Source organism: Phyllobates terribilis, unplaced genomic scaffold (genome assembly GCF_046119375.1).
Source record: "Phyllobates terribilis strain yellow unplaced genomic scaffold, ASM4611937v1 Scaffold_5__5_contigs__length_657084704, whole genome shotgun sequence".
Classification (NCBI taxonomy): domain Eukaryota; kingdom Metazoa; phylum Chordata; class Amphibia; order Anura; family Dendrobatidae; genus Phyllobates; species Phyllobates terribilis.
The window spans coordinates 31,114,960-31,139,120 of record NW_027362765.1 but is presented as its reverse complement, the minus strand read 5'-3'; the positions used below and the strand labels follow the sequence as shown (position 1 = coordinate 31,139,120).

The 24,161-nt window shown below is 44.7% G+C and overlaps 1 pseudogene; it reads right to left on the bottom strand.

The window, feature by feature from the left end:
- Positions 1–24,161, bottom strand: part of LOC141271402 (uncharacterized) — a 53,280-nt pseudogene that overhangs the window by 12,372 nt on the left and 16,747 nt on the right.

Below are 24,161 nucleotides of genomic sequence, written 5' to 3'. Positions count from 1 at the left end.
TTACCCGAAGTTAATGAAATGTTTCAACATGTGAATTCATCATATTTTACCAATAATCAACATATAAAACAATAATTGTACACATATTCTAACCAGGAATTGATTGAATATGACACTGGGCATGTGTATTCATGATATATCACCTATAATACCCACAAAGAACAATTATACCCATATTCCTAGCAGAAGTAAATCATATATGTTACTGGGCATGTGTATTCATTGTATTTCAACCATAATTCCCAGTAAAAATATTTATACCCTGTGACGACTTCAGTCTTGGGATCGCCGCCTAGCGTCTCCAGGCGGATGGCACTCTTCAATTAAAGGCACTTCACATGGGTTTTAAAGGTAATTCTGGCTCCTGCCAGGTTGATTTCAACAGAAAAAGATACGACTCAGTTACAGCACTGTTCAAACACTTTTGGGCCCCGTGCCCCAATAATTTTCCTTGCCCACAGGCCTCTCTTGCCTGCATGGGACCCTTCAGACTTCCGGGTCCGGCTCCCTCCTGGAGCAATGCACCACACTGCTGTGAGGACATAGGGCCAACAAATAACCCTCCCAACAGTGTCCAAATTGCCCCACCCAATAGATTAACCCCTATGCTGCTGGGATGGGTGTCCATATGGCCTCCTAGCAGCCAACAAATATCATTACTGTGGTCAACCTGCCACAACTCATATTCTTTTTGAAAATTGTATGTATTCCTGATATGTCACCCAAAATCCTCATATAGAATACGAATTATACCAATATTCCTATCAGAAGTACAAGAAATATGTTACTGGATATGTGTATTTGTGATATTTCACCCATAATATTTCACCCATAATCGCCATACAGAACAATTGTTATAACCATATTCCTATTGAATGTAGATGAAATATGTTCCTGGGCATGTGTATTTGACGCGCCCCCTGGGCCATGTTGTTAGGGATACCCGGAGCCGGATCAGATGGGGGTTGTAGTCTCCGAGTGGCTGTGACCCGGTCCGTGCCCAGGGTGTCAAGCTCAGTGTGTGGCAGTCCTACAGATGTTATTAGAGTTCTTTGTGTCGACTACGCCACCCGTTGATTTGCGGTCAAAAGGCCGCCGCTGCAGCAGGGTCCGCTGAGGCTGTTGGTATGTGTGCAGCTTTGGTAGTATAACCCCCAACGGGAGGGGTATAGCCTCAGGGGGTCAGCCGTGGAGGATGGTGGTTGTGAAGGTGCAGCAAGGAGACTCAGAGGCATAAAATGCAGTTCCAGGGTTTTACTTACTGGTGTTGCTCGGGTCACTGTGTACAGCAGTGACCACCCAAGCCGTGCTGTGTCCACCAGGTCCTGGACTCGGTCAACTCCCGGGCAATTCTTGAGTATGGTCCTGAACTCCTTTCTGACTCTCCCTTCTTCTGGCCGTTCCCACCAGGGATCCACTTTTGGCAGGCTCCCTCGGGTCTCTTGGTGGTCAAGCCTCCTCTGGGCTCCCTGACCCTATGCTTGGTATGCCTTTCTAGTGGATTTGGTGAGGGTCGTGGCAGATCCTGCCCACGACCTCCGGTTCCTGGCTAAGGTGTGCTGTAGCCTCTGCCAGCTTGGGATCCGGTACCCTTTTGCCGACCCTTCACCCTTTTGTCCTTATTTTGGGATCTTGGGGTCCCCTCTGCGCCTCTGGGTCTCTCTTCCTTCTCCTCTGCTCTGCTTCTCAGGCTCTCAGACAGACTGTCTGACTGGCTGACTGACAACTGACTGACAACTGACTGACCCTGATCTAAGATGGTGCCCACCTTATATACTCCCTCTATGTGTGAGCTCAGGTGACCAGCACCCAATGAGCTCCTAGCATTACCCAGACTGCTCCCCCTATCTGCCCCTACACTACTGGGATGTTCCACCCCCCTCCCACTCCAGCCAGGAACAGACACTGTCGTACCTGCACATTTCTCTAGTGGGAGTACCGTCGGTCTGTTCCCCGGAAATGGGATGTGTGTAGTGCATGCAGCTAACTGAGCTCAGTTCCACACCCCATCCTTACCCGGGAGTGGAATACCACACCTCTGGGTTGAGGTGCAATACCCCTGTAGCAGCCGAATCCTCAGGGTGCTACATTCCCCCCTGGTAAATCACAGCACGTCCTCGGGCTGTAAGATAACAAAACATCAAAACATACAATTTTTTTTCCCATAAACATCAACATATAAAACATCATATATATATCTGCATAAAACTTTTCATATAAAACTTTTCATAAATAACATTCTTGCTTCTGGTTCCTCCGGTCACGGTGCAACTTGTGACCGGGTAAAGTGCGACAGTCTCTTGAAGAAAAATGGTTTTCCCATAAAACCAGTAGGGGGCGCTTTAGGAAGCGCAACTATATACAAGGGAAATATGGCCGCTCTCAGTCCTCGGCCAGGTATTAGGGAGGAATGACCGCTCTCAGTCCTCGGTCAGTGGGAATAGGGACACACGGGTTTCAGTTCAATCGGCTGGTCCCAACGGGGACTATATTTTAACTAGAACAGTTCTTATACCCTGACGGGTAACTATGTACAGTCTCTCTCTACCGTACTTCAACGACGGCGTCCTCCTGCTCCTTCTTTAGATTCTTCAGACCCGTCCGGGTCCTCTTGCTCCTCCTCACACCGCAGCTCCTCCTCCGTCAGGCGATGCACATGGAGGGCGTAGGGTCCTTTGGCACACTTGTGCCGGGTGAAGGTGACCTCGTCCCCTACATACAGGTCACGACCTCCGTGTCCCTCCGGCAGATGGCTTTCTACGTCTCTGCGAGTTACAAAGACGTCGCCGGGGGTCTGATGGTCTCTGATAAAGCCCCATCCGTGCTGCATATTGAATTTTATCACAGTCCCGGTGGCACGGGGACCATGAGCTGCACGGGGTTTCCTCCTGGTCCGGCTCTTCTGCTCCGCGCTTCTTATCTGCATCTGCTGTTCCCGGACCCGCCTCTCTCTCCGCTCCCTCTCGAAGACTTCGAGCTGCTGGCGGCAGCACTCTGCACGCTCCGCTGCGGCCGCCCGAGTCTCCTGAGTGAACCCCATGAGGTCTTCTCCAGTGGGGTCCCACTCGAACTGTGCCTCCTCCAGCGGGGGCGAGGTCCTCTTTACGGGCTTCGGAGCCGGAATCAGGGGCTCGCACATGGGCCTGGCTCTCTGGAGTTCCAGCTGAATGTACTCCTGGGGCCATATGAAGGGCTGCCCATCCGGGCACGTATGCTGGGCAAATAGATTTTCACCCAGGTGCGGCACTCTAGATGTTGAGGGCGCGTTGATGGTAGCGGCGCCCGGGTTAACCAGGCCTTGCGACCAGGCCTGGGGCACCTTAAAGGCAAAGGGCACCGTAAGAACGGCGGCGCCCTGGGTTATTCGGCCCTGCGACCAGGCCAGTGGCTCCGCGGAGGTAGGGGGCGCTGTTGGAATTGCGGCGCCCGGGGGTACTAGGCCTTGCGACCAGGCCGGTGGTATTTCCTGATTTGCCGCGCTCAGGGTCGAAGCGCGTGACGTCACAGGGGTCGCGGCCGCGGCTTCCGGTTGAGGCCTAGTCTGCGGCGGTGACGATGCAGCGACGGGCACGGCAGGGGGAATTTCGGGCTCTGCGACGGGGAGCTGGGGCAGGCACGCGGTTTCCCGGCTCGGGGTAGAGACGTCCCCTTTACCTGCCTCCGTCCGTTCAGCTCCCTTCTCGGCGCCGTCTCCTGCCTTCATTCCTCCTGCGCCATCCTCAGAGGCGGTCTGTCTCCTCGTCTCAGGTGGCGTGCTCCGCTGACGGGTGCCGGTCTGCTGGGCCATCTCTCGGCTCCACTCCGCCAACGTCTCCCGCTGCACCCGGGCCATCCTCCGTGCGAGGCCCTCCAGCGCGGTCTGTGCACACTCCCGGTCTCGGGGGAGCTGTGCTAGGATCTCCAGCAGGCCTTCTGGAATGGCGACCTGCAACAGGCTCCTGACCACTGGGTCGGTGCTGCCTGACTCTCCCTCCATCTCCGGATAGGCTCTCTCTGGACTCTCTTCCAGACGTCTTGTTTCCGGGTGCGCTCTCTCCAGACTGCTCCAGGTGACACCCATCTTTGCTCTCTTGTTCTGTCTCCGCCCACATCGAGGGTGGTCCCGGGGCAACTTTGTGATTGTCAGTTCCAGGGGCAGTTCTCTTACGCTGATGGACACTTCCAGCATCACAGTCTCTGTTGGTGGGCGCGGTTTCCGCTTTTGGCGCCATTCTTCGACCTGGCCCACGATGGGAGGTGGCCTCTTGCCACCCTCTGGCACGCCCATAATGGCGTCCGCTCTTCCAAGGTGGGAAATCTTTGGAAATGGCGGGAATCGTCTCCCAGTGGCGGGAAACTCCATGGATGGCGGGAAAAAGCTGCAAATGGCGGACAACCGGCGGGAAACGACCTGTGATGGGGCCCGATGGCGGGGACCCTCCGGAACCGGCGGGAGACTTCTTTTTAAGGTAACGGTGAACTTCTCTTCAGGCACGCAGTACCCGGTTGTTGCGGGCACGTTATCCTGCCGACTACGCCAAAGTTGACGCGCCCCCTGGGCCATGTTGTTAGGGATACCCGGAGCCGGATCAGATGGGGGTTGTAGTCTCCGAGTGGCTGTGACCCGGTCCGTGCCCAGGGTGTCAAGCTCAGTGTGTGGCAGTCCTACAGATGTTATTAGAGTTCTTTGTGTCGACTACGCCACCCGTTGATTTGCGGTCAAAAGGCCGCCGCTGCAGCAGGGTCCGCTGAGGCTGTTGGTATGTGTGCAGCTTTGGTAGTATAACCCCCAACGGGAGGGGTATAGCCTCAGGGGGTCAGCCGTGGAGGATGGTGGTTGTGAAGGTGCAGCAAGGAGACTCAGAGGCATAAAATGCAGTTCCAGGGTTTTACTTACTGGTGTTGCTCGGGTCACTGTGTACAGCAGTGACCACCCAAGCCGTGCTGCGTCCACCAGGTCCTGGACTCGGTCAACTCCCGGGCAATTCTTGAGTATGGTCCTGAGCTCCTTTCTGACTCTCCCTTCTTCTGGCCGTTCCCACCAGGGATCCACTTTTGGCCGGCTCCCTCGGGTCTCTTGGTGGTCAAGCCTCCTCTGGGCTCCCTGACCCTATGCTTGGTATGCCTTTCTAGTGGATTTGGTGAGGGTCGTGGCAGATCCTGCCCATGACCTCCGGTTCCTGGCTAAGGTGTGCTGTAGCCTCTGCCAGCTTGGGATCCGGTACCCTTTTGCCGACCCTTCACCCTTTTGTCCTTATTTTGGGATCTTGGGGTCCCCTCTGTGCCTCTGGGTCTCTCTTCCTTCTCCTCTGCTCTGCTTCTCAGGCTCTCAGACAGACTGTCTGACTGGCTGACTGACAACTGACTGACCCTGATCTAAGATGGTGCCCACCTTATATACTCCCTCTATGTGTGAGCTCAGGTGACCAGCACCCAATGAGCTCCTAGCATTACCCAGACTGCTCCCCCTATCTGCCCCTACACTACTGGGATGTTCCACCCCCCTCCCACTCCAGCCAGGAACAGACACTGTCGTACCTGCACATTTCTCTAGTGGGAGTACCGTCGGTCTGTTCCCCGGAAATGGGATGTGTGTAGTGCATGCAGCTAACTGAGCTCAGTTCCACACCCCATCCTTACCCGGGAGTGGAATACCACACCTCTGGGTTGAGGTGCAATACCCCTGTAGCAGCCGAATCCTCAGGGTGCTACATATTTGTGATATTTCCCCCATAATCCCCATACAGAACAATAGTTATACCTATATTCCTATTGAATGTAGATGAAATATGTTCCTGGGCATGTGTATTTGTGATATTTCACCCATAATCCCCATGCAGGACAATGGTTATACCCATATTCCTATTGAATGTAGATGAAATATGTTCCTGGGCATGTGTATTTGTGATATTTCACCCATAATCCCCATACAGAACAAAAGTTATACCCATATCCCTATCAGAAGTAGATGAAGTATGTTCCTGGGCATGTGTATTTGTGATATTTCACCCATAATCCCCATACAGAATAATAGTTATACCCATATTCCTATGAGAAGTAGATGAAGTATGTTCCTGGGCATGTTTATTTGTGATATTTCACCCATAATCCCCATACAGAACAATAGTTATACCCATATTCCCATCAGAAGTAGATGAAATATGTTCCTGGACATGTGTATTTGTGATTTTTCACCTATAATCCCCATACAGAACAATAGTTATACCCATATTCCTATGAGAAGTAGATGAAATATGCTCCTGGGCATGTGTATTTGTGATATTTCACCTATAATCCCCAAACAGAACAATAGTTATACCCATATTCCTATGAGAAGTAGATGAAGTATGTTCCTGGGCATGTTTATTTGTGATATTTCACCCATAATTCCCATACAGAACAATAGTTATACCCATATTCCTATCAGAAGTAGATGAAATATGTTCCTGGACATGTGTATTTGTGATATTTCACCTATAATCCCCATACAGAACAATAGTTATACCCATATTCCTATGAGAAGTAGATGAATTATGTTCCTGGGCATGTGTATTTGTGATATTTCACCCATAATCCCCATACAGAACAAAAGTTATACCCATATTCCTATCAGAAGTAGATGAAGTATGTTCCTGGGCATGTGTATTTGTGATATTTCACCCATAATCCCCATACAGAATAATAGTTATACCCATATTCCTATCAGAAGTAGATGAAATATGTTCCTGGGCATGTTTATTTGTGATATTTCACCCATAATCCCCATACAGAACAATAGTTATACCCATATTCCCATCAGAAGTAGATGAAATATGTTCCTGGACATGTGTATTTGTGATATTTCACCTATAATCCCCATACAGAACAATAGTTATACCCATATTCTTATGAGAAGTAGATGAAATATGTTCCTGGGCATGTGTATTTGTGATATTTCACCCATAATCCCCATACATAACAATAGTTATACCCATATTCCTATGAGAAGTAGATGAATTATGTTCCTGGGCATGTGCATTTGTGATATTTCACCCATAATCCCCATACAGAACAATAGTTATACCCATATTCCTATCAGAAGTAGATGAAGTATGTTCCTGGGCATGTGTATTTGTGATATTTTAGCCATAATCCCCATACAGAACAATAATTATACCTATATTCCTATGAGATGTTGATGAGATATATCACCAGGCGTGTGTAACCCCGATATTCTACACATAATCCCAAATAGCTACAATCTGTTTTCCCTGGTTCTATTATTAAACTTTAATCCAGCCCTGTGGATGTTCTGATTCATTTTAGTATTTCCATTGAATTCCCTCTGATTTCTTTCTATATTACAGGTCAAGAGTTAAAAACTGCTGCTTCTTCTAATCCAGTATCAAGGCCAGAAGTCATTTCCTGGTCTGCATTTGAAAAATGTGCTGCCATCTAGTGGTCGAGTCTAGCATTGTAGCCCATCACCCCATCATCCCAATATGCAGTTTAGTACGTCCCCTTGTATGAGGAGCTTGTAAAAAAATATATAAAAGATGAATGTAAAAAAAACACACTTGCTTTTTGCAGAATCAAAGATTTTCTGTGTTATAAAAAAATGCATTGAAAACGTGGCTTCAAATCTGCATCATATAATTGGGAAAACACAAAGAAATGCAGTAAAAATGCAATAACCCAAGAAGATTGTTATTGTGTAGTTTGGTGCGATCACCTGCAGAAAACCTGCAGCATTTACACCACATGTGAACACGGCCTTACAGATGTGATTGGCAAATTGTCTTGCCACATTTATCTATACTTATGCCTATGGTAGATTTTTTTACAGTTTCATTTTCTTAATTTAGTTTTCCTTTCCACTTCACTCTATTTGAAGCAGAGTAACCAATTTATTTACTTATGTAAATCTACCATGTATAGACAAATATGACACGTAGGGTTTTAGTATTTTCCTCCCTCACTGCATCCACCCCTCTGACAACTCCTCCTGCCAGGCAGAAAGAGATGGGAAATGGGGGCAAAGGGGTGTGGTCAGGGGCGTGGCCAATATATATAGTGCGGAGCCTGACATGTCCGTCTGAGGCGGGAACATTATACTGTGTAGGGGTTGTATGTATCAGAGGAAGAGGAGCAACACGTCAGGAGTAGTGTTGAGCATTCCGATACTGAAATATCGGGTATCGACCGATATTCGCTGTATCGGAGTTCCGATACTGAGTTCCGATACTTTTACAATATAGAATACCGGAATCGGAAGTTCACATAATGCCTGCGCTCTGCAGTGTCTCTGAAGGATGACAAGCTGGATGGCAGCGCTCAGCTGCGATCCAGCCTGTCATCAGAATGCCATCCCAGCATGGGAGAATTCTCCTGCTCAAGAGCTGACATTACATTATCTCCCTTACATTACAATTAAATGGAATAGCAGGAATTAATATTTTTTTAAGATGTTAATGCCACAGCCATGGTGGTTGTGGCATTACAGTGGTTGCCCAAATCGATGGGAACAGTGCTCACAGTGAAACATGAAAAGCCGGCAATTCATCAGCGGCATATACCGGTACCCGACAATTTAGAACAGAAAGAATAGAGCTTCACACATAGATTAGATAGATAGAAACATGTCAGTCACATATATAATAAGTACAGTGACAGTGTTGCTTACTGTACTTGTCATTTAGTGTAAAGGATTTATTTAAAAAAATAATTGTGTTTTCATGCACCGTCTCTTTAAAAAAGCCGGCCGGCAATTCAGCAGCGGTACCCGACAATTTAGAACAGAAAGAATAGAGCATCACACATAGATTAGATAGATAGAAACATGTCAGTCACATATATAATAAGTACAGTGACAGTGTTGGTTACTGTACTTGTCATTTAGTGTTAAAATAAAGGATTTATTAAAAAAAAAATTGGCGTGAGGTTCCCCGTAATTATAGTCTCTAGTGGAGGTTAAGCAGACGGTTGGGGCAGATGTTTGAAGCCTGGGAAGGGGGTAATACCCACGGAGCTTCCCAGGCTACTAATATCAGCCCCCAGCTGAATACCTAGCCTTTAATAGCTATTAAAATGGGGGACCCCCCAAAAAAATGACGTGGGGTCCCCCCTATTTTAATAGCTAGCAAAGGCTAGGCAGACAGCTGGGGGCTGATATTAATAGCCCAGGAAGGGTGCCATGAATATTGGCCCCCTCCCAGGCTAGAAACACCAGCCATCAGCCGCCCCAGAAATGGCGCATCCATAGGATGCGCCATTTCTGGCACTTAGCCTCGCTCTTCCCACTGCCCTGTAGCGGTGGCAGTGGGGTAATAGGGTTGGGGTTGATGTCAGCTTATAATGGCAGCTGACATCAAGCCCAGGTTAGTAATGGAGAGGCGTCTATAAGACACCCCCATTACTAACCGCATAGTCAAAGTTAAAAAAAAACACAAACACCCAGAATAAAGTCCTTTCATTGAAATAAACACACAATTCTTTATTGTTCTAAATTAAACCATACTTACCGTCACGCCCATTCCAGCTGAAGCCAACGATCTCCTGCAATAAAAGTAAAATAATAAAGCAACATCATCCTTACCTTTCCATGGTTCCCACGACAGCTTCAGCTCTGCTACATTCACGACAGGCTGGATCGCAGCAGAACGCTGCCATCCAGCCTGTCATCCTGCAGACACTGAGAAGCGCAGGCATGCTTGCGCTCCTCAGTGTCTGGCTGTGACGCCATCCAGATGAGCCGACAATGAACTCAGCTCACCTCATGCACGTCACTGACAGCGTGGGAGAATTCTCCTGCGCTCATCGCTTCAGCAGGAGAATTCTCTGACGCTCACCGCATGCGCAGGAGAATTCTCCCACGCTGTCAGTGACGTGCATGAGGTGAGCTGAGTTCATTGTCGGCTCATCTGGATGCCGTCACAGCCAGACACTGAGGAGCGCAAGCAAGCCTGCGCTTCTCAGTGTCTGCGGGATGACAGGCTGGATGGCAGCTTTCTGCTGCGGTCCAGCCTGTCATCTCGATGTAGCAGAGCTGGAGCTGTCCTGGGAACCATGGAAAGGTAAGGATGATGTTGCTTTATTATTTTTCTTTTATTGCAGGAGATCGTTGGCTTCAGCTGGAAAGGGCGTAACGGTAAGTATGGTTTAATTTAGAACAATAAAGAATTGTGTGCTTATTTCAATTAAAGGACTTTATTCTGTGTGTTTGTGTTTTTTTTTAACTTTGACTATGGGGTTAGTAATGGGGGTGTCTTATAGACGCCTCTCCATTACTAACCTGGGCTTGATGTCAACTACCATTATAAGCTGACATCAACCCCAACCCTATTACCCCACTGCCACCACTACAGGGCAGTGGGAAGAGCGAGGCTAAGTGCCAGAATTGTCGCATCCTATGGATGCGCCATTTCTGGGACGGCTGGTGTTTCTAGCCTGGGAGGGGGCCAATATTCATGGCACCCTTCCTGGGCTATTAATATCAGCCCCCAGCTGTCTGCCTAGCATTTGCTAGCTATTAAAATAGGGGGGACCCCACGTCATTTTTTTTGAGGGGTCCCCCATTTTAATAGCTATTATTAAAGGCTAGGTATTCAGCTGGGGGCTGATATTAGTAGCCTGGGAAGCTCCATGGGTATTACCCCCTTCCCAGGCTTCAAACATCTGCCCCAGCCACCTGCTTAACCTCCGCTAGAGACTATAATTACGGGGAACCCCACGCCAATTTTTTTTTTAATAAATCCTGTCACTGTACTTATTATATATGTGACTGACATGTTTCTATCTATCTAATCTATATGTGATGCTCTATCTTTCTGTTCTAAATTGTCGTGTACCGATGCTGAATTGCCGGCCGGCTTTCTTAAAGAGACGGTGCATGAAAACACTATTATTTTTTTAAATAAATCCTTTACACTAAATGACAAGTACAGTAACCAACACTGTCACTGTACTTCATATATATGTGACTGACATGTTTCTATCTATCTAATCTATGTGTGAAGCTCTATTCTTTCTGTTATAAATTGTCGGGTACCGGTATATGCCGCTGCTGAATTGCCGACTTTTCATTTTTCACTGTGAGCACTGTTCCCATCGATTTGGGCAACCACCTCCCCCAATACATTCTACATTATTGTTAGTTGTTTTCCTTCATGTAGAATTAACCTACAAGGAAATAAAGGGTTTATTTTCATTCCGATATTTGTGTCCCATTGACTTGCATTGGTTTCCGGTATCGGAATCGGCGATATCCGATACTTTTTGAGTATTGGCCCGATCCAATCCGATCCGATATTTCCTGATATCGGAAGGTATCGCTCAACACTAGTCAGGAGTCATAGAAAGTAGCAACAGGAAAACACCAAAATACTCTCAGCACTGAGGGGGTTAATGCCGACTGCGCCCAGTAATGGGGAATCTTCACATACCTCCACCTGCAGAGCCGCCACCACATATATGGCTGTTCTGTGCGCACAGGACCTGTGATGAGGTCACAGGAGGGGAGGAGTCAGGGGTCACATGATCAGGGGCCTCAGTGGATGCAGGACTCTGCTGTGCTGGTTGTCATGGTGCTGGATGAGGGGAAGGTTATGTGTGGGGTCAGGAGGGGTTTACAGGGGGGATGTAGCAGAGCCGTGTGTGTACGAGGTGTACGGAGCGGAGCCGCGCGTGTACGAGGCGTACGGAGCGGAGCCGCGCGTGTACGAAGCGTACGGAGCGGAGCCGCGCGTGTATGAGGCGTACGGAGCGGAGCCACGCGTGTACGAGGCGTACGGAGCGGAGCCGCGCGTGTACGAGGCGTACGGAGGGGAGCCGCGTGTGTACGAGGCGTACGGAGCGGAGTACGAGGCGTGCTAGCCACGTTCAGGATGAAACTGGAGTCATGAAAAAAATGATACCTATCAGTTATAGGGCTTGTTCACCTGCTTAAAATGGTATGGATGCTTCAATTGTATTACACAATGCTCCAATATGGCTTTCACGGTGTTTAGATGTCTTATTTGGGGTAGTGGACAAGCACATATAAAACTGGAGTACCTACAGTAATCTAAAGATGCTGGAAAGCTAGCGGTCCCAAACCCAAGAACCTAAAATTAAGCTGCCCAGACGCAACATATGAAAGTGTGGGATATTGAAGGACAGGAAGTCAGATCATTTATACAATGCTTTGAAAGGCAATCGCTTCAAAATGCAAAACAAAACCTCCCTACTTTATATTTGATGCATAAGTTATGGCAGTGTCTTAGAAATATGTAAGAATTGTCTGGCTGTTCACAATTTACTGCTATTTGGGATATGCCTTGGTTGACACATTTACAGTGGCTTGCAAAAGTATACACCACCTCCTTGCCATTTTTTGTGTTTTGCGACTTCACAACCTGGAATTTCACTTTTTTTGAACATTTGCACCAGTTCATGTAAAGAACATGCCTACAGCTGTGAACATTTGGTTTTAACTTTATTGTGAAGCAAACAACAAATAGGTCAAAATCACTGAAAAGTTGTGTGCATAACTATTCACCCCCTTAAAGTCAGTACTTTGTAGAGCCTCCTTTTGCAGTAATTACAGCTGCAAGTTGCTTTGGTTAAAGGGAATCTGTCACCGCCTGTTTATTTTTCCCACAGGGTTCTATTGCGCACGTGCCGAGAAGTGACAGTGACTCCCCGACGCCTGCGCAATAGAACCCTGCAGCGCAGTGCACAGAGAGACGGGGCCGTGAGTAAGCAAAGCGTGCTGTACGTGAGCGGCGCTTTGCGCATACCCGGGAAGTCAGGGAGCACTGTGCACATCAAAAGTCCCTGTGACGTGCAGGGGAGGGGGTGGTATGATAACTAAGCATACAGGCGGGGATTTCGGGAAATAATAAACAGACAGGCGGGAGATTTCTTGGCGTCCGGGGGACACCAAGCCTGTAGAAAATGGAGTTTGTAAAAACAGATTTCTCTGCAATCAAACCTCTATTATGGGCCATACAGGTATGTATAGATTTACTTTTCTATACCCTGTATGTCCAGGGTAGAGGTCTGATAACTCCCAGGGGGTGACAGATTCCCTTTAAGTCTCTATGAGCTTTCTTGCCACTGGGATTTTTGTCCACTCCTCAAGGCAAAACTTCAGCTCCTTAAAGTTAGATGGTTTCCCAAATCTAACCACAGATTCTCAATTGGATTAAGGTCTGGGCTGTGACGGGCCACTCCAAAACATTTACACGTTTCCCCTTTAGGCTATGTGCCCAAGTTGCGGAAATGAAGCGGAAAATTTGCGCTTCATTTCCGCATTTTCTCTCCCGGAAAAACGCATGCGGAATTACGCAAGCGTTTTTCGCGCGTTTTCGACATGCGGAATTGCCTTGCGTTTTTTCATGCATTGAAAATGCAATTCCGCTTGCGGAAACGCAAAATTAATTGACACGCTGCGGATTTTTCTGCGCATCAAAAACGCTGCAGAAAAATCCACAGCATGAGCATAGAACTTGCGGATTCTCATTGGGGACCATGGGGTGCGGATTGACAAGCGTTTCTGCTGCGGAAATTCCACAGCAAATACGTTTGTAAAATGCTACGTGGTCACATACCCTTAGTCTCTGTGCTGCCTCTCTGTTTAATGCCTCCCTGTCTGGGCTGAGAGTTTTGGTGGGTGGCCCTCTCTAGGCAGGTTTGTTGTGGTACCATGTTCTTTCCATTTGAAGATAATGGATTTGATGGTGCTCTGGAGGATCATCAGAGATTGGAACATTTTCTTTTGTACTTTCTCAACAACTTTGTCCCTGACTTGTTTCGAGATATCCTTGGTTTTCATGTTGTTTTTTTGGCTAGTGGTGCCTCTTTCTTAATGGTGTTACAGCCCCTGTGGCCTTTCAGAAAAGGTGTGTATATACTGACAGACCATGTGACTCATGCACTCAAGTGGACTTCCTTTCACTAAGCATGTGACTTATGAAGATAATTGCTTGCATCCGAAATTTTTAGGGGCTTCATCGCATAAGGGCTGAATACATATGGACAGGCCAATTTTTAGTTATTTGGTCCCTTAAATTTAATTTATTCCTATATTTTTATCACTTCATTAACTTAGACTATTTCGTGCTGATGCATTACACACAAATTGGATTATAAAAATATTTAAACACTGGTTGCAATGTAACAAAATAGGTAAAAAGCCCAGGGGGTGTGAATGCTTTTGCATGCCACTGTACATTTTCCATGTATATTCTTACCAGATGTCCTACTCTAAAGAAAATGTTACAATAATTCTTATAAAAAAATGTAGTGGTTTATTGAATTGTCCATCAAAAAGAAATATTGTAGCCAAATACAGGATATGTGAAGTAGTTACAAAGTATTAGTCCATTTGTCCATAATTAATTCATATATTAGTTGAAGTTTGTTCACTCATCTATCCCTGGATCCTGAAAGGAAGCTTACGCCTGTCTGTGTCCAAGTCATGGCCCAAGATGTTTCAGGACTGGGAGCATGTGTCAGGCCTTTTTCCATGAGTATGAATGTCAAAGCTCTGGAACCAACAGGAGCACATTGTCAACCTCTGTGTGTGTACCCAAAATGCTGCGGGGACACAAACACATGTCAGCTCCTGGACTTAAACCCACAGAGTGGAGAGTGCATAAAGAATCCCCCCCCATGAATGTCACATGGTATTTACAGTGGGGAAAATAAGTATTTGATACACTGTCGATTTTGCAAGTTTTCCCACCTACAGAGAATGCAGAGGTCTGTAATTTTTATCAACTTTTATTATCAATTTTTATTCAACTGTGAGAGACCGTCTAAAAATAAAATCCAGAAAATCACATTGTATGATTTGTAGATAATTAAATTGCATTCTATTGCATGAAATAAGTAATTGATCACCTACCAACAACCAGCATGATTTCTGGCTCTCACAGACCTGTTAGTTTTTCTTTAAGAAGCCCTCCTACTCTACACTCATTACCTGTATTAATTGCACCTGTTTGAACTCGTTACCTGTATAAAAGACACCTGTCCACGCACTCAATCAATCACACTCCAACCTCCTCACCATGGCCAAGACCAAAGAGCTGTCTAAGGACACCATGAACAAAATTGTAAACCTGCACAAAGCTGGGATGGACTACAGGACAATAGGCAAGCAGCTTGGTGAGAAGGCAACAACTGTTGGCACAATTATTAGAAAATGGAAGAAACACAAGATAACTGTCAATGTTTCTCGGTCTGGGGCTCCATGCAAGATCTCTCCTCGTGGGGTAAGGATGATTCTGAGAAAGGTCAGGAATCAGCCCAGAACTACATGGGAGGACCTGGTCAATGACCTGAAGAGAGCTGAGACCATAGTCTCAAACATTACCGCTAGTAACACACTACACCGTCATATATTAAAATCCTGCTCACGCCAGCACAAGCCCAGGCCCGTTTGAAGTTCACCAATGACCATCTGTACGATCCAGAAGAGGCATGGGAGGTCACGTGGTCAGATGAGACCAAAATAGAACTTTTTGGTATCAACTCCACTTGTTGTGTTTGGAGGAAGAAGGAGGATAAGTATAACCCCAAGAATGGTGGGGGAAACATCGTACTTTGGGGGTGCTTTTCTGCAAAGGGGAGAAGGCGACTGCTCCGTATTGAAGGGAGGATGGATAGGGTCACGTATCACGTGATTTTAGCCAACAACCTCCTTCCCTCAGTAACAGCCTTGAAGATGGGTCGTGGCTGGGTCTTCCAGCATGACAATGACCCGAAACACACAGCCAGGGCAACTAAGAGTGGCTCTGTAAGAATCATTTTAAGGTTCTGGAGTAGCCTAGCCAGTCTCCAGATCTGAACTCAATAGAAAATCTTTGGAAGGAGCTGAAACTCAATGTTGCCCAGTAACAGCCCTGAAACCTAAAAGATCTGGAGAAGATCTGTATGGAGGAGTGGGCCAAACTTGGTCAAGAACTACAGGAAACGTCTGACCTTTGTAATTGTAAACAAAGGTTTCTATACCAAATATTAAATAAGTTGTCCGGTACTTTTTTTAAATTGCCCAATGTATTCAGCATGTGGGCATAAGTATATTTGTAAATACCTTGTGTTGCTGATAGCGCCGCTCACAGGCATTATCGGTGGCCAATCACAGGCATCACGTGACCCCGCGCTGCCGTCATGACAAGTGAGGCGTGGCTCAGCGCTGAGGTCCCAGCGGTGGCTGCTGGGTTGTGGGCGGGGCTATTTCCCGCGTCACACCCAGCATCCACCACGCGTTTTCCCATTGAATGGGGAGAGGGAGAGCGCGCGGTGGATGCCGGGTGTGACGCAGGGGAATAACCCCCCCCCAACAACCCAGCAGCCTCCATGGAACGCGGAAGAGGGACCCTCAGCTGCAGCCGGGGGTCACGTGATGCCTGTGAGCGGCCAGTGATAGCGCCGCTCACAGGCATTATCGGCAACACAAGGTATTTACAGAGATACTTATGCCCATATGCTAAATACATTGGACAACTTAAATAAAAGTACCGGACAACCCCTTTTAAGTTCTGTTTTTCTATTGTATCAAATAATTAATTTGCATTTTATTGCATGAAATAAGTATGTAAAAATCATACAATGTGATTTTCTGGAATTTATTTTTAGATTCTGTCTCACAATTAAAGTGTACCTACGATAAAAATTACAGACATCAGCATTCTTTGTAGGTGGGAAAACTTGCAAAATCGGCAGTCCATCAAACACTTATTTTCTCCACTGTACATAAGTCCTGGACTTAACACTATTTTCTATATATGGCGTTACAATTTACTCTGAGCTAAGTATACAGAAGTATACATGTAATGTCAGCATAATCTTCCATTAATCTTCCATAATCTTCCAGGGTGAAGCAATATAGCCAGTACAGGGTTGAGATTGGAAATTAATAATTTGACTTAATATTTAACACATCCACGGAAGACAACAGTGGTGGATGATTGCGGAATTCTTTCCATGGTGAAGGGAAAAAAACATTCACAGCATACACCTAAGTGAAGAACAATCTCCAGGAAGTAGGGGTTTCAGTATCTAAGTCTACCATAAAGAGACTTCATGAGAGCATATAGAGAGAGTTCACCACAAGAAGCAAACCATTAATCAGCTTTAAAAAGAGAAAGGCCAGATTAGATTTTGCCAAAAAAATAACTAAAGAAGCCGCTCAGTTCTGGAAAAAAATTATTTGGACAGATGACACTAAGATCAACCTGCATCAGAATGATGTGAAGGATAAAGTACGGAGAAGGCTTGGAACGGCCCATGAGCCAAAGCAAACCACATCCTCTGTAAAATATGGTGGAGGCAGTGTGATGGCATTGGCATGCATGGCTTCAAGTGGCACTGGGTCACTAGTGTTAATTGACGATGTGACTGTATACAGAAACAGCCGAATTAATTCTGAAGTGTACCGGGCGATGCTTTCTGCTCAGATTTAATCAAGTGCAGCAAGGATGATTGGCTGGAGCTTCACAGTACAGATGGACAATAACCCAAAACATCTGCAAAAGCAACCCAGGAGTTTTTAAAGGCAAAGAAGTTGAATATTCTGCAATGGCTAAGTCAATCATCAGATCTCAACCCCAGTGGGCAGCATTTCACATGCTGAAGACAAAACTTAAGATCGAAAGACCCACAAATGAACAACTGAAGTCCACTGCAGTAAAGGCCTGGCAAAGCATCATAAAGGAGGAAACCCAGCGTTTGGTGATGTCCATGGCTCCCAGACTTCAGGCAGTCATTCCCTGCAAAGGATTCTCTACAAAGTATTAAAAATGAATATTTTATTTCTGATAAAGTTAATTTGTCAAATTACTTTTGAGTCCCTGAAATGAGGAGGCTTTGTGGAAAAATGGTTGCAATTCCTAAACGTTTCATAAGCTATTTTTGTTCATTGCCTTAAATTACACCTGAAAGTTTAATTACACTACAATTGCATCTCAATTGTTTCATTTTAAACATAAAATAGTGGAGCTCCACTCTACCCGTGGCTGTTAAAGGCACATGATGGCTGAATAAATCAGCCATCATGTGCTGGGAAAGATGTGGGCTCGGCGTGCAAGCCCGCATCAAAGGCAGGGCCACGATTTTTGAGGTACATGTACTTCAAAAGTAATAAAGGGGTTAATTATACAACTGTCTGTTGTATGTTTGTTGTACAATCTCTCAATAAAATATATAGTTTTTCCCCATGTGAGTTATTTTTGATTCAACAAAATATGATTTTCAAGTAAATCATTTCTTACATTCTAGGTATGATAATGGATTCTCCCTGGGTGGGATTTTTGATGTTTAGGATGGTACCATTTTGGGTTAAAACATTTCCCACATTCTGAGCATCAAAAAGGCTTCTCCCCTGTGTGAGTTCTCTGGTGTCTAATAAGAATTGATTTCCGGTTAAAATATTTCCCACATTCTGAGCATAAATATTGTTTCTCCCCTGTGTGAGTTCTCTGATGTGAGATAAGATGTGATTTCTCTGTAAAACATCTCCCACATTCTGAACATGAAAAAGGCTTCTCCCCTGTGTGAATTCTCTGGTGCTTATCAAGATGAGATTTGCAAATAAAATATTTCCCACATTCTGAACATAAATATAGTTTCTCCCCTGTGTGAGTTCTCTGATGTGCGATAAGATTTGATTTCTCTGTAAAACATTTCTCACATTCTGAACATGAATATGGCTTCTCCCCTGTGTGACTTCTCTGATGTGTAACAAGGTGTGATTTATGTAAAAAACATTTTCCACATTCTGGGCATGAATGTGGCTTCACCCCAGTATGAATTTTCTCATGCCTAACAAGAATTGATTTCTGGTTAAAACATTTTCCACATTCTGAACACAAATGTGGCTTCTCCCCAGTATGAATTTTCTCATGCTTAACAAGAATTGATTTCTGGTTAAAATATTTTCCACATTCTGGACATGAATGTGGCTTCTCTCCAGTATGAATTTTCTCATGCCTAACAAGAATTGATTTCTGGTTAAAACATTTTCCACATATTGAACATGAATGTGGCTTCTCCCCAGTATGAATTCTCTGGTGACTAACCAGAATTGATCTCTGGTTAAAACATTTCCCACATTCTGAACATGAATATGGCTTTTCCTCATTATGAATTCTCTCATGTTTAACAAGAATTGATTTCTGGTTAAAATATTTTCCACACTTGGAACAAGAAAATCTATTCTCCTCTATCTGACTTTTTTGGTGTTTAACAAAATACATTTTCAGAGGAAAACTATTTCCATATTCTGAATGTGAAAATGTCTTCTTTGCTTTAAGAGCAGTTGGTTTTTCTATGTCTCTTTTGTGACTTTTATATTTCTTAGTAGACTGTAATGAATCAGAAGATATGAATGGCTTCAAAGGATTAAATAATAGATCTTTGCTGTGAAGGGATGATGGTATATCTGGAGTAATGGCATTCACTTCAATTGTATCCTGTGTGATCTCAAGGTCAATTGAAGAGGTTTGTTGTATCTCTGTTCTCCTGGTACAGTCATCTGAAAAGAATAAAACCAATTATTAGTTTTGAATAAAAAATATAAATTTCAAGGATATTTTAACATTTCTACTTAAAATGTCCATAGAAATGGCAAAATTATGTAGAAAATTTTAATTATTCACTAAGACAATAACAGCTCACAGTCTAATAGAAAATCTCATAGTATGAACCAGTAGAACATAATGTTCAACTGTTTGTGCATTCTGCCTCCCAAATATTGGAATAAAAAGCCACCAAAAAAGTTATGTAGGCGAAAACGATACCAATAAAAACTTTTATTCATCCTGCAAAGAAAAAGTCCCCACTCAGGTCCATCTCCGGTCAATGGAAAAAACAGAGGTTTCCACATTATTAGTAGCTGAAAGGCTTTTGAAAAGCAACATGGCAGTTACGATTCATCCATTCAGTGTGTCTTGGATGCGGTGACTCAGTCATCCATTCTGAGTCTGGGAGATGCTGAGCTTCTTACAAGTGTTCCCTGTTCCAGGTGATTATGCAGCTACTTAGCTGAGCGGTTGGTCCCAGATTTCTGCCAGACTTAGCATCTGCTCAGTGGTGTACCTTGTATTTTTGTGCTTTGTTTATTGATCTACTGCTGCCTGACCTTGGACCTTGTTCTGACCATCCGTTTGCCTAGCCCCTTTGCTCTGATCCGCTGTCTTTGTGGTATTCTGACCTCAGACCGCGACCTGACTTCTCCTTTGTCTTTCCCCTTTAGTTTACTATGTGCTCTTTTGGCATTTGACCTCGGAACGTTTGACTACCCAACCTCACGGCTTGTCCGTGAATAGTGACTAGCATCACAATGGCTTCCATAAACTAATCCTGCAAAATCAGCTCGCCCAAAAGTCAAATTTCACCCTCGCTTCTGAGCCTTGCAGTGTGCCCAAACCACATTTAGCATGCATATATTTGGCATTTCTGTAGTGAGAAGAACCCACTTAACAATTTACGGTGTGTGTGTCTCCTGGAGCACAAATTGGGCACTATATGTTGGGCAAATAGTATTTCCCACCAAATGAATCCACATAGTAGTCAGTTAGGTTCTGAATATGTCTCCTTATATAAGAAGATTTTAAACAGGCATTCAGCTCGTCTGCTGGTGTTGCTCCCTTAAGAACAGATAACGTTTGGAAGAAGTCACCTGCAAAAAGTAAATTTCCCCCCATTAAGCGATTGGATCCTTGCAGATCTTGGAAGGTGTGATTGAGGGCCTCGACCGCTTTCTTGTGCGCCATGGCATGTTCGTCCCAAACTAATGATTTGCAAGTCTGTAATACTTTAGCTTTCCCTGAGCCATTAGTAACATTACAGACGGAAGTTTCCAAAAGCACTAGATTCAAGAGCAATCCTAGGGTTGAATGAGCCGTGCGCCCTCCATCTAAAAGACTGGCCGCAATCCCAGATGATGCAAGGGCCAGATCAATGTTATTGTTTGAACAAATTTCTTCGAGCTGCAAATTAATTAAGAATGTTTTACCGGTACCTCTTGGTGGATCAAGAACAGTCTCCCATTTCCACTTCAAATCTGAGCTATGATTGCCAAATACGCCGATCTTTGGTCATCATCCAAAAGAGGCTTATTTAATGTGACCGATTCTTTCAACTTTTCCAAATCATAGCTTTTTTCTTGCAGGATATCTCTGTCCATTACATCGAAGGCTGGTGCTGGTGAACCTAATTCTATTAGTATTATTATTGATAGATATGCATCTTTCTTCTAGCGTCAAGAGGACTTTATTGAATATGTTGGCAGTGAAATTTAAATCCAAGTCTGGATTAACTGTCCTGTGCACTGTAAGAATATATTCACTAAGATATTCTTTGTATTTGCCCCAAAGAGCACAGTAATTGGAAGGTGCAAAGGTTGTAATTATGTCATGTCCTAGTGTTCATCATCTTCGATCAGACCACACTTTTGGCATGCCTCCCTGTAAGTGTGACACAGCTCACCCTCAACTGTTTATAAATCTGTGAAAGACGTTGGCCCACAGAAAGTGTGAAGCAATAAATGTAGGTAGTAACAGTCTGCATTGTTTGGATGAACTGTATACATGCGTCCAAGAGCATCAATGAAACTTCCGTCCCATCCTTGGGCCATTGCACCTTTTCCTCTTGCAAAATACTTATCAATTTATTCCATGTACTGTATATTATTTTGGAACGTCTGAATATAATAAAGTCCTCGCAAATAGATCTGCTTGACACAGGAGAAAGAAAGCTGTTAGGCTATGTGCCCACGATGCAGAAATGCTCTGGATTTTTCCTGAGCGTTTCTGCATCTCCCTAGCAGAAACAAACACATGTGGATTGTACATGCGGATTGTACATGCGTTTTTCCTGCCAGGGACATGCGGATGTGAAGCGTTCTTCACTTGCATTTCCACATGCGGGTTGACAAGCGCTTTCCAAGCGATTTTAGCATCACTTGGAAAGTGCTAGTCAAGTTGGTCACACTATATAAATCCATGCATGGATTTATATACTGTGACCGTAAAAGAATGTTTAAAAATAAAAAAATAAATCTATACTTACCTTCCGATGGCCCCCGGTGTCTTGCTTCGCTCCGTTCTCCCTTGTCAGGAGATCGCGGTACACTGAAGGACTGCCAACGTCAGCATCGCGTGACCCGTCACATGACTATGATGTCAGCGCAGGTCCTTCAGTCCATCGCGATCTGCCGGCATGAGAGGACGAGCGCAAAGGGGGCCGTCAGAAGTATAACATTTATTTTATTCTTTTTTTCACAGTTTCTATGGTACCCGGGTCCGGAGGAGAGTCTCCTGTCCTCCACACCCGGGTACCATCCGCATATTGAAACGCTTGGATTCCGCATGTACAGATGTGTAATCCATGCGTTCCAATGCAAGTCAATGGCAGCGAAAATGCAGCACTTCCGCAAAATAATTGGTACTGCTGCGTTTTTTTTGCAATGATAATCCGCAGCGGAAATTTCCGCAGCATGTGCACAGCACATACGGATTATCATTGGGGACCATGGCAGGCCTTCTACCATGCGTTTTTTAACCGTTTCTGCAGTGTTTTTGCCTCTGCGGAAACGCTTAAAATACGCTTAAAAAACGCATCGTGGGCACACAGCCTAAATGTTATATTAGGTGGTTGAGCAGCTCTTTTCTCTGCATTGTTAGTAGTGAAATAAACTCACCGTCCATTTTCAAGATGGACGCTGAGATGAACTACAGTCAAATGTCTTTCATGGATGAGATAATTTAGTAATCGCCTCACGGATTCGTTACTACTTATATACCTTCCCATCTCATAAGATGCACATTTTTGATGGAAAACTGCCATATCACTGCCCTTGTTAACGTTTTTGCAAATGTATTTGATTAATTTCATAGAATTACAATATTCTACGTTAATGTGCCCACCGGCTATCTATTTCAATATCTGTGTACTGATTAACCCTTTTAAATCTCATTGTTGTGATTTGGGTTTCAGTCTTCTGTCAGGAGGACATCATCGCCTGTCTGTGTTTCTTCAATCAATTTGCGTAGATCCTTATTCTTACATTTTCCTTCGTTCATGCATGGCGTTCTTAGTTTAAAGGGAACCTGGCATGTCAGCTGGAGTTGGAGAATGTAAACTGCCCCCAGGTTGTTGATAGTGATGCAATATGCATCACTAACACGCTTTTTGCATTAAAATCGGTGCTGTAATCTTTTGTAAAAATCACTTTATGTACTTATATCTTATTTGCTCGTTTAGTCATAGGGGTGTTCCTTTCCTTATTTAGTCCGGCTTGTCCCGCCCACTCAATTTGAATTGCCCCCGTTGTGTGCAGTTGTCACATGAATAGGCATGCTGTGGTCACACTGATGCTGCAACCCACGCTTGCGCAATGTGTATTGAATGGCCGCGCGTCACTGCGATGATCAGCTCCCGCGCGTGCGTGGCGACAAAACCACAACATGTCACAGGAAAAATACCATATACTGTAACATAGGTACGCAGACTTTTATATAACGACATCAAAGTATCCAGTGAAATGGCATAGTTACCTAGTACATACAGTACAGACCAAAAGTTTGGACAAACCTTCTCATTTAAAGATTTTTCTGTATTTTCATGACTATGAAAATTGTACATTCACACTGAAGGCATCAAAACTATGAATTAACACATGTGGAATTATATACTTAACAAAAAAGTGTGAAACAACTGAAAATATGTCTTATATTCTAGGTTCTTCAAAGTAGCCACCTTTTGCTTTGATGACTGCTTTGCACACTCTTGGCATTCTCTTGATGAGCTTCAAGAGGTAGTCACCGGAAATGGTTTTCACTTCACAGGTGTGCCCTGTCAGGTTTAATAAGTGGGATTTCTTGCCTTATAAATGGGGTTGGGACCATCAGTTACAGTATATGGTATTTTTCCTGTCACATGTTGTGGTTTTGGCACCAATTTTTTTTTTTCATTTTTATCTTCTACTTTTGTTTTTACTGATGGTATCTCATATTGAATGTGTATATCATTTCTTCCAGTGTACGTTCTGAAGAAGGTCATAAAAGACCGAAACATCATTGTTTTCGTACATTATGCTTAGCTTTCAAATAAACCTTTAAAAGAGTGCCAGGTTTCATATTGTTTGTATTGAAAGGATTGGGACCCTATCCGTGCACCTGACATACTCATAGGAGTGCCGTACTTCCCTTTTTTGT